Source organism: Orbicella faveolata, unplaced genomic scaffold, assembly GCF_042242905.1.
Source record: "Orbicella faveolata isolate gen_17 unplaced genomic scaffold, um_ofav_v1 contig_2, whole genome shotgun sequence".
Taxonomy (NCBI): domain Eukaryota; kingdom Metazoa; phylum Cnidaria; class Anthozoa; order Scleractinia; family Merulinidae; genus Orbicella; species Orbicella faveolata.
The window spans coordinates 7,252,942-7,263,514 of record NW_028301547.1 but is presented as its reverse complement, the minus strand read 5'-3'; the positions used below and the strand labels follow the sequence as shown (position 1 = coordinate 7,263,514).

At 37.9% G+C, this 10,573-nt stretch overlaps 1 long non-coding RNA gene and 1 other non-coding gene across 7 annotated transcripts; one reads left to right on the top strand and one right to left on the bottom strand.

Moving 5' to 3' along the window:
- The first annotated feature begins 2,011 nt into the window (after positions 1-2,011).
- Positions 2,012-10,054, top strand: LOC110042872 (uncharacterized). Of its 6 annotated transcripts, XR_016207206.1 has the most exons (7): positions 2,537-2,706; positions 5,140-5,238; positions 6,433-6,574; positions 7,707-8,003; positions 9,019-9,082; positions 9,647-9,726; positions 9,850-10,054. It is a non-coding gene; the product is annotated as an uncharacterized LOC110042872 (long non-coding RNA). The 6 variants fall into 6 exon arrangements; XR_016207202.1 differs by having other exon boundaries at positions 2,012-2,706; positions 5,140-6,574; XR_016207204.1 differs by lacking the exon at positions 6,433-6,574 and having other exon boundaries at positions 2,518-2,706; positions 5,140-5,674.
- Positions 2,023-2,131, bottom strand: LOC149111760 (U6 spliceosomal RNA). Its single transcript, XR_016207578.1, has one exon. It is a non-coding gene; the product is annotated as a U6 spliceosomal RNA (small nuclear RNA).
- Positions 10,055-10,573: the final 519 nt, after the last annotated feature.

The window sequence follows — 10,573 nt, the reverse complement described above, 5'->3', positions numbered from 1 at the left end:
GAGGTTTCTTTTCCGACTCCTTGTTTTTCCGACCTTGTTTTCAACTATATACAATGTGATAGGGTACTTTGTGTCTCTCGTAAACAGTTATCGGATGATCTGTTTCGACAGCCATGGAAGTTGCAGAACATTCCTGGCAGCATGAAGCTCTCGATAAATCCCGCCCGACATTGATCCCCACAGATTTATTTTCTTCACAAAAATTTAACCTCTCAAATACGGGCAACGGATGTTATTACTAACAGATTAGAGATAGGGAAATTGCTCTGCCTCCTATATGGCCTTGTTAAATAGCACATGCCATGTTGAAATGATATCGTGTAAACATTCCTCTATTAATCAACACTACTACAAGGCACTGGCGGACTCAGAAAATGTTTTCAAAAGAATTAGCATATGTCAATTTCTAAACTCAAAGCTCTTGTGCTTCGTCGGTGGCGAGTGAAACACTTAGTTGTTTATTAACTTCAGGTTGTTAAAGGTCACTAACTGCTGTGGCGGCCTCCCAAAAGCCCCGGTAACATCCTCGCTCGTGGGAGGTGGGAAACAGCGGAGTAGCCTTTCAGTGGGACTTAGTCCTGAAGCCGCCACGGTAGCTGTGAAGGCCTAACAGGAACCCCGACCAAACTGGCCAAAAGAGGCTCAGGTAAGTCTGCAGGGGGCTAGTCGCCCCTTCAGACTGGTTCATGATTACAGAAACCGGCACAGGAAATTTAATTCTAAGGCCTTCTGCGTCCCATGGCGCAACGAGCAAAGATGATGATAGACCGCCGTGGCGAGTTCGCGAGGCTGACGCAGTTTCTATCGTTAGCCATGTTCATCGAGGCAAAGTTTTTCACTTCGCTCTGACGGAATCGAAAGCTCGAAAGAGCCTCGAAACGGCTGAGTTTCATCGACTCGCAAGAGTGGTTAATTTAGTACCTTTGCAAACTTCAAGATGATAAATAGCTCGTTGTTTCACATATTTGTTTTATCTGGCAGCTGTAATGCTGGCTCAAACAAATGGTTCCTGTGGATTTCGGTTAGTCTCAGACTCTTTAAACTAAAGGCAAAATCATTAAATCCCAGTTGGAGGTGACCCCAAATTTCAACTTCGGTTAAATATATAGAGCCACAGTCATTTAAAGTCGTAAAAATATTGATAAGAAGCCTTGGTGGGTCTTTTTGTCCTTTTCTGACGTTTTAACAAAGCGCTCACAAGTACTTTTGTTTTCTACACGTGTTCTCATTGTGATTGTCTTTGTTTCGAGAAGTAGATATTTCCATATACCAGCGCTGAGGTCCGAGAACATTAATTCACTAAATTTGAAACTAATTGTGATCTTTTAAAGCAATGCTTTATCTCAATTCATGGTTTAAGGAAAGCGAAGGTTTGTTTGGTCTGTGACCTCTTTGTAAGAGCCATATTCACTCAATACTTTTCAAAGAACTTTAAGGAGCCCAGTCACGGCATTTTCAGTTATTTTGGCCACGTCCAAAATTACTTTTAAATTGAAGGCAACCTAAAAATAAGATATAAAAACACCAAATAGACAATGATAAACCATAATGGAACAAGGATGGTCAAGGATGGAGAAGATTAACTCGGATTACAAACGACGAACTTGAAAAATTTAGACTAAACTTTTCAAGCTGCGTAAACTGTGACGTGACTCCTTTAAAAATCTCAACTACTAGGCTGTCTTCGGATAATGGCTTGTTTTGACCAAGGAAATTTCCGGGGTGAACTTCCTTTCTGTTGAAATCTTTGACAATAACTTGAGTTGAAATCCTGACTTTGTATCACCCCTGTAACGGCACGAGGATTAGAATTTTCCCCGTCAGCTGTACTTCAACTGGGTGCTTCAACAGCCTAAAGGAACTCACTGTTTCACATGATCGATCAAGAATCAAGAAACTTCGCTTTAGAACAGAATCGCCTAACTTTTGACGAATGCATATAGATATGCACAGAATAGAACGACATAATTAGTTGTTTACGATACGGGCGCCAACTGCTGGGAATATAACATGTTAACATTAAAAAATTTGGAACGCTTCACGAATTTGCGTGTCATCCTTGCGCAGGGGCCATGCTAATCTTCTCTGTATCGTTCCAATTTTAGTATATGTGCTGCCGTTAAGCGAGCACGTCTATAGCGTGGCAGGTGTTAGCATTATATTTGTTTTGTCCTTATGCTGTGCTCACTTGTGGTGACGCTTATTCATTTGAATGACAAGTTTAATTATATCACACGCATGCGCGTTAGTTGCTTCTGAAGGCTGCATAAGAAGAAAGTTTTTGTGGTTGAAGCCTGTCACGTTCTGTGGGCAAATATTGGAGTAAAACTGAACCGGAAATGAATAAAATCAGTGATATTGGCCTTTTCATTTTTATTTTGTTTAAGAACTTTGGGGTCAAAACACTTAAATCCAAGTACAATAAAGACGTTTATACTTTCATCCCCTGCCGCGCAGCAAAAAAAAAAAAGGATCTTCGCATGAAAAGCTAAAACAATCGCTTCAATGGGTCAAAAACACGACCAACCAATGTTTTGTTTCTCATGAATTTTAAAATTTCCGCCATTTTGCTCTGTAATCTGCGAAAGGACTGAAAACTAACGTTCTCCCCTAGTCTCTCGCGGTCTTTCTTTCCATGATGGCGGATGTTATTTCACCTAACCTGGCAAAGGCGGCTGAAGTAGCAAGAAATAGGCGTGTTTTCAGGTTCGTAACAGCTCTTTAAGATCTTCTATTTTGTGTATATAGAGGAAGAGAAGCGTAATATTTTGTTACTTATGCCCACGATAACATGATTTAAACGGTATTAAACCGGTCGTTCGTTTCGCCCGTTAGCCAGTTCGTCCGATGTCAATTCGCCCGGACTGAAAGTTCAAGAATGATGTGTTAAATTCTTTCTTTTAGCTAAACGAGCGAAGAACACAACATTGTGGGCATTTTGAAGCAAAATTAAATTATTTGTTGGGAGCAACTACACAGTACAGGACCACTTATGACGGTGCATTTATTTGGTGGCTCGTTTGGCTCGGCAGTGGATAAAAGAACGAGGAATAATTATGTACGCGCGAAGCCCTAGGTCTATATATTCAGTGGCACGTTAAGCTCGGCAGTGGATGAAAGAACGAGGAATAATCTATATACGCGTGAAGCCCTAGGTCTATATATTTAGTGGCTCGTTTGGCTCAGCAGTGGATGAAAGAACGAGGAATAATCTAAATGCGGGTATCCGGTAGTTTCCATACAAAGTCGTTTCGATACAAGTCGAAGTCGATTCAATACACATCTTAAGTCGATTTACGGTCATGACTACCCCAAGATATAACGCCTCCCACATGACGCCCCCCAACTAAGGCTCGTGTTGCTGTTGTCGATTTTGCTATGATACGTCATGTATCACACATGAAATTACAGCTTGTGAAGGTCAGATTTATAATTTGTTGATTTATGTGACGTGATTTCCACCCTAAGTAAAAATAATGGTTGCATTCAACAAAGCATCCTTTTGGTTGCACCATTGTGAACAATGAAAATCGCCGAACAAGACCAAACAATTACGGACCAAACAACAGCGGATCGAAATCCTGCATAATTTAGTATGTTTAATACATCTGTTTAGTGATAAATTAAATTGAACATAAAACATTGTTAGTGCTGGATTATATTTAACGCGTGTATGCTCAGTTTGTCAATATAACTTCAATAGAACGTTTGTTTACAATTCAGACCGTAATTATTAAGACTTCAGCTTATTTGCAAAGATGCTCAAGTAGATCAATGTTCTTGTTTATTACAAAGTCCTTGCTTGCTTTTTTAAGTTAGGCTTATTGTTATGCAATTTCAAAACACCACAGTGAGAAGATCACAAGTCTTGGTTTATTGTTTTTCTTTTTACGTTATTGCAATTAGAACTTACTGGTACTTAAAAAGCGCAAGCAGGTTCTTTGTTAAACAAGTGAGAAAATCATATTTATTATTTTTAATTGTTCGTAAGCTTATCCTTTTTCGTTTGGATCTCGGGTGTTTTGTAACTATTTTTCTATCAGGGGCGTTATATCTTAATGGTAGGGGGTGTAATGTGTTATGGGGGGTGTCATGTCAGGAGCGTTATATCTTGGGAGCGTCATGACCGGTTACCTTTCAGTCGATTTGATATAAACTGAAGTCAATTCGATACAAAACTTTAAGATACCCAGCAGTCTGAAATTACCGGTATTATAGAATTTCCACGTTTAGAATTGCCTAGCAATACTAGATGTTTTTGTTTTGTAGTGGATGATTTGTTCCACTGTGGGGCTCGTCTGACTTCCCTTCTAATCGGGCTCGTTTCAGAGAAGAAGTTCAGAGTATTCAGCTAAGCAGTGGAAAAAGTTCCAAGACCTCCAGACGAACATGATTTTTCTCCTGGGATGACACTCTTTCGATCGGTCACTGTTGTACGCAATGTGAAGATGAAAAGACTTTCCTTGAGATTTTTCTTCTAGTTACTGTACTTTTGTCACAAAATGGCTTCATTTTGTATCGAACTGACTTTAGTTTGTATCGCATTGATTTTAGATGTGTATCATATCAACTTCCATTTGCATCGAAACGACTTGTATCAAAATGACTGTAAACCTATATGCACGTTAATATAAGTCCTAGGTCTATATATTGAGTGGCTCATGTGGCTCCTTTGACTCAGCCCTGGATGAAAGAACAAGGAATAATCTATACGTGTGTTTTGTCTTAGGTTTATATAATTTATTTAGTGGCGCATTTGGCTTGTTTGGCGCGGCAATGTATGACAAGGGAGCAAACAAGCCAAACAAGCCTGCTCATTTGATAGATTGTTAAAAATGGCCCAGTATTCTGTGTTTGATTCATTGACCAAGGAGCGAACAGTTCGGGCAAACTGACTTATAGTCTGGGTGAACTGGCATCAGGCAAACTGGCTTTCAGGTGAAACAACCGTAATTCATTTAAACAAGCACTTGTTCCTGTTTGTGAAGACAATCATCTATTATGGCAGTTGATCAAAGCCAACCCAGTCTTTCATTATTTGCGAGTTGTGTAGACTTTTCAACTGTGCTGTATATTCAGTTCATATTTACTATATAGATAGTTGACAGCTTTAAATGCATAAATTTCGTGAAACTGCAGTCTGTGGCTGGCAGTCATTTAGGACCTGTTTACAAGCGAGTAGGGTAACCCTAGCAAGAGGGTCAAAGACAGCCCACATTTACAAGCATAATTTTTCAGGTAGGGTTACTGTACTACTTGGGTCAACTCTAGCCAGTTATGCTTTGGTTAACCTGGTAAATAAAACATGCAATCAATAATAATAGTTTTACTGCCAAAACCTCTTTGCACTTGAATTACGTGCTTCATAAGTTCCACTGAGATTATTTCAATTTCTAAACTCAATTAGAATTCCAAACAATTAATTTTTCTCTAATTTGGGATAAATTTGATGGCAAAACTATAAAAAAATTCTGCAATCAAATAAATTTAACGACGGAAGCCACAAATATTGTTGTGAAAATTTTGTCGCAAAAAGCAGTTATTCAATTTTTTCTATCCAAAGCAAAACTAAAACAATTGTGAATTTATACATTTCTCACTTGACAATTTGTTTGTTTTGATGGTATTTTTTACCATATTTTCTTTTCTTGGAGCCCAAATAAATTTGTCCTGGGTAGGTGAGTTATCCCTAGCAGAGGGTTTATGAGTTAGGATCATCCTAGCGCATCTTGGCAGTAGGATGATCAGCTGAGAACCTTGCACTCGGATGATCCTAGTACTAGGATGATCCTAGCGCTAGGATCATCAACAACAACAACAACAATCTTTATTATTTTGTACTCTCTCACACAAAAATACTAATAATTATTTTGTAAAAAAAAATGTCAATGATAAGAATTAGAGTACTGGCTGCCTGGAATAAGTTAGTTAGTTAGTTAGTTAGTTAGTTAGTTAGTTAGTTAGTTAGTTAGTTAGTTAGTTAGTTAGTTAGTTAGTTAGTTAGTTAGTTAGTTAGTTAGTTAGTTAGTTAGTTAGTTAGTTAGTTAGTTAGTTAGTTAGTTAGTTAGTTAGTTAGTTACAGCTGTAGTCAGTAAGTTTTTATCATAGAGTTTTATTTTCCTTAGTTTTTATTCTGATTTTTACAGCTTAGTTATTTTATTAGTTAGTTTATTTTGCTCATGTTTTATATATTGCTACGTTTTTTTATTATTATTATTATTATTATTATTAATTTTTATTGGTGAGATATTTTTAACCTCATTGTAAAGTGCTACTGGATGGTAATAGAAATAGCGCTATATAAATAAAGTATTATTATATTATTATTATTATTATTATTATTATTATTATTATTATTATTAATAAGCAGAGGGGCTAGCAGAGCCAGGCAGCCAGTTGACATCAGTAGTTAAATTTGAAAATAAATTGCAGGTCAGCAAGATAGCACAAATGCAGACGAAAAGAAAGGAAAAGAAGAGAAAAGAGAGAGAGAAGCATCATCTTTCTGTATAAATGGGGCCTTAATTTGACCGATTTTTCCCTGTGAGAGCCTGCAGCATGGTTGTTTATGGTGGTTAGCTATCAAAAATAGAAATGATAATGCCATATAAATGAGCTGTTATACTGGAAATTGTTTTCACCAGGACTGCTCTGGTATTTTAACTGAGATCGCTCTTCTGTGCTGTTGAGCAAATGATCATGTTGGGCATTTTGTTTCTTCAGAAATTACTTTGTCCATGTAAGATGTGAAATAAGTTATGTAGGAACAGACTTGCACATACTTGGCTTTTTCAGACATAACATGATACACTTTATTTCCTCACAAGGACTATAAGCTTTAGTGTTAATTTTGTACATTTTGTCGACCAGCAATTTTTGGCAGTGTGTCAGACCATATCTGAATCTGGCTATCATATGGAAGGTCTGAAAGAATGTCTTCCCAAAGCACTGAAACGATTTTAAAAAGCGTTGGAGTTATTATCACTTTGTCGGGCATTGTGGCACATTTTGCACACTAAAATGGTGAATTTGGCTGGCTAAAAAGTATTTTAGCCCGCTGAAATAGGCCAATAAGTAATTTCAGCACTTACAATATGCCCTATTGAACTTTCCTTCATGTCTTTTACAATTTTTGAAAACTCAAATGGTAAGATTTTGTGATTTCTAGCAAGCTTTGCTTGGTTTAATTGTGTATTTTCATCCAGGGAAAATAAAGCCATTCAACTTGTAAATGCTCACTGGATTGTTCAGACTGTTTTGGTGTCATTTGTTCAGTTTTTATTTTCTCAATGCCCTCCAAAATGATAATAATAGCAATAGTCTTATAGAGTTTATGTCCTTGGGCATCAATATGTTTTGGGTCATTCTCAGAGCTCATTCCACAGCCCATGGCAGTCTGTTTGTATAACCAAAGATCACACATATGTCCACATAGTCATGATTGTCAATTCAGATCAATTCTGTTCCAGCTGGCAACATTTAAGCAACTTGAGCACCTCTTGGAAAACTTACCCCAAGATCATGTCTACTGTGTACATGAGTGCCCTAAAAGCTGCTCTTGCAGGTCTCACTAGGAGATACAGCCAATGTCAGTACTGTTTTTCTCACGGATGCATCCATCTATGTCAACACATCCTAACAAAGGTATTGATGAAGCTAATTTTAATATAGTTCTCATAACTGAACTATTTTCATTATCTCTTCAGATTGCAGTCATTACCAACGCTCTGTTTATGAGCAAAAAGCACTAAAATCACACATGGTGAGACCACAGGAACAAGGCAACTAGCCAATGCAACCAGCTCAGTACAGGAATTAAAATTGCAGGGGAGATGTCTTGTTCTTTGTAGCTCATGGCACCTGACTGTGTTTACCAGCTTCACACACCAAAGTGCAACAGAATGCAGCGGAAACAAACCTGAAACAATCAATTAATGGAAGTAATCAATGTCACATCAGAGACATCAGAACAATTGCTTTGTGATGAGTGCAGTGATGTAGTGGTAAGTGAATTGGACTCTGGATTGTCAGGCCTCTGCTTTTAGACCTCAGAGCAGATTACAGATTGAAGCTCTTCTATGTGTCTATGTGAAAGATCACCCTACACGTGATCATTTTACTCCACTGGTAAATGACTTGGTCAGCAAAATATGGCAAGTCACTGACAAAGAGGAATCCTTAAACTTAGCTTTGAGTGTGTGCTGGGTTTACATGTTCAGTTATGTTGTCAAGTGTGTTATCTAAATGAAATATACTTTGAAAACAAAAAATGTGCAAATGGTTGCTCAGCTGATCAAACAAACTAGTTTGTCACTGTTTTATACCGACAGTATACATGTACACATACACTGTAGCTCTAGTATTTTTCTTGCATATGACTGTAGGGGTGCTGATCTAGTCCCATGCATCAATACTTAAATGTACTGCAAAGCTAAATGACATTCCTGGTTGTTAATATTTATGAAGCAAACTGCTGTTATTGATACCATGTTTCTTCAGACTAAGAAAAGATCCTCTTTTACGCAGTCATTTGATTGTTAAGTAGAAATTAATGGAAATAGTCAGCTTCATGCAAAGTTTTTTCAGACGGAAGTGTTCCCTTCGCATTCACATCACTCTGAAAAACGGACCTTTTGTTTCATAGTTTCACTTCAAAATTATGTTAAAAAACCATACAATGCTAAAACATGTAATTTTGCAATAGCAATTTGGGTCACTGTTTACCAATGGCATGACTGAATTATCTTTGATTCAGAAATATGCTTACTCAAAAGATCTTTTTTAAAACACAAGTTACTATCAGTTTCCTGTGGGAGGGAGGGAGGGAGGGAGGGAGGGAGGGAGGGAGGGAGGGAGGGAGGGTCAGGAAGGGAGGGAGGGTCATGAATGTATGATGATTGTATGGATGGGATGTGTGAGCACCCACAATCCCTAGAGTTGCTCAGTTGTCACATTATCTTTTAAGTTTGAGTGGCAGTAGTGGTATTCACAGGTTTTTCTTGTGTAATTTTCTTGCAGGTTCTTAGCTTGCTGATTGATAAAAATGTTGGCGATGATTGTTAAAATGCATATCAGTTATTGGGTGAGCTTTGATTTGTGATCTATTTTAATATTTTGGCATTACTGTCGTATCAATTTTTGGATGAATTTGATAATGAATAGCAGTTGCCTTAAGTCTACATTCACTACAGTTGGTTTTGTGATTATTGTGCATCTAAGGTTTTAAAATAGGTTTCTTTTCAAATAGAGCTTTTCATGGAAACTGCTCCTAAGTCGATACAAGGATTTAATTCTGCAGAGCCTGGTAAGCTCATGCAATTTATACCCCAGCAGGGCTGAATTTAGGTTATTTTCATGAACTTGATGGAACATCAACATTGTAGGCAACCTTACCTGTGTCCAGATATAAAAGAATTGGTTTGTTAAAAGAACTTATTTGTTTATCTGATTCTTGATCTTGCTCATTTCTATCCAATTTGAGGACTGAAGGGTAAATTGGGTGTGGTTATGTGGGTTACGAGGGGAGTTTGGAGTAAGGAAAGTAGTGACAGAAGAAGGAGTGAGTGAAAGAAGACTGGCACTAGTTGTTTTACTGTCCAGGTCAGTAGTCGCTCATCCATCCTTCTTGTGATGTTTTTCTCTGCAGAAGTTAAGCATCATTGCCTGTGTGCACTGCCTCATCTGCGTCGGATCCCCAAACTAGTTCTGCTCTCCAAGGTGCCAAATGTAAGTAACATCACTCACTTGATTGATTGGGTTTCAAAAAACCAAAACCATAAGCAACCATTTTAGCTAATCACAAAGAATTACAACCCCTCTAATATAACTACTGTGTTTTTTACACCTCAGTTGATGCCAGTCTGTATCATGTGATGAACAGAGCGTGAACCCCACATCACAGACCAAGTACTCACTAGTGCTGGACGCTCAAGAGATCATCACACGTCACGTGACTTCATTGGTTCCGATGCTTCACGTATTGTGTGACAACGAGAGCCAAAACTTGATTGGTGGCTGTTTTTAGTTGATGATTAAAGTGACACTTCAAAAAATACACTACTGTTTACCATTTCTTTTGTTCGAACCCCTCCACGCAGACGCAGAGTCGAACTGCGTGGATTGTGGGACTGCCTTTTTGTCCTCATTGCCACATGTCCCTCTTAGTCGAGGGGTTCTCGTAATGCCAGATTGCCTTTGAGACTTTGATTGGACAGATGCTTGGACTAGGATTTTCACGTATTCAGTGCTGGTTTATTTCTGGAATATATCACTGTGTACATGTAAATCGTACGGTAGCTGTTCGAAGTTTAAAATTCTTACCCAGAAAAATTTATTGAAATCCTCCAAACATTATTTTTTTTGCCACTTCCCGGTCAGAAATTCATTCTTAATTCTCTGTAGGTGCTGTAATCTAACGGTTTCAGTTATAGTGGTTGATGCGCTTAGCTACAACTGAAATTAAGAAATATTTCAAATAAACATAATAGGCTAAAAATCCCAATCCTTCCTTTCGGGAAGGAAATCAGTGTTAAATTAGTGATAATCATAGTGCAAAAAACTAGCCAATCATGCA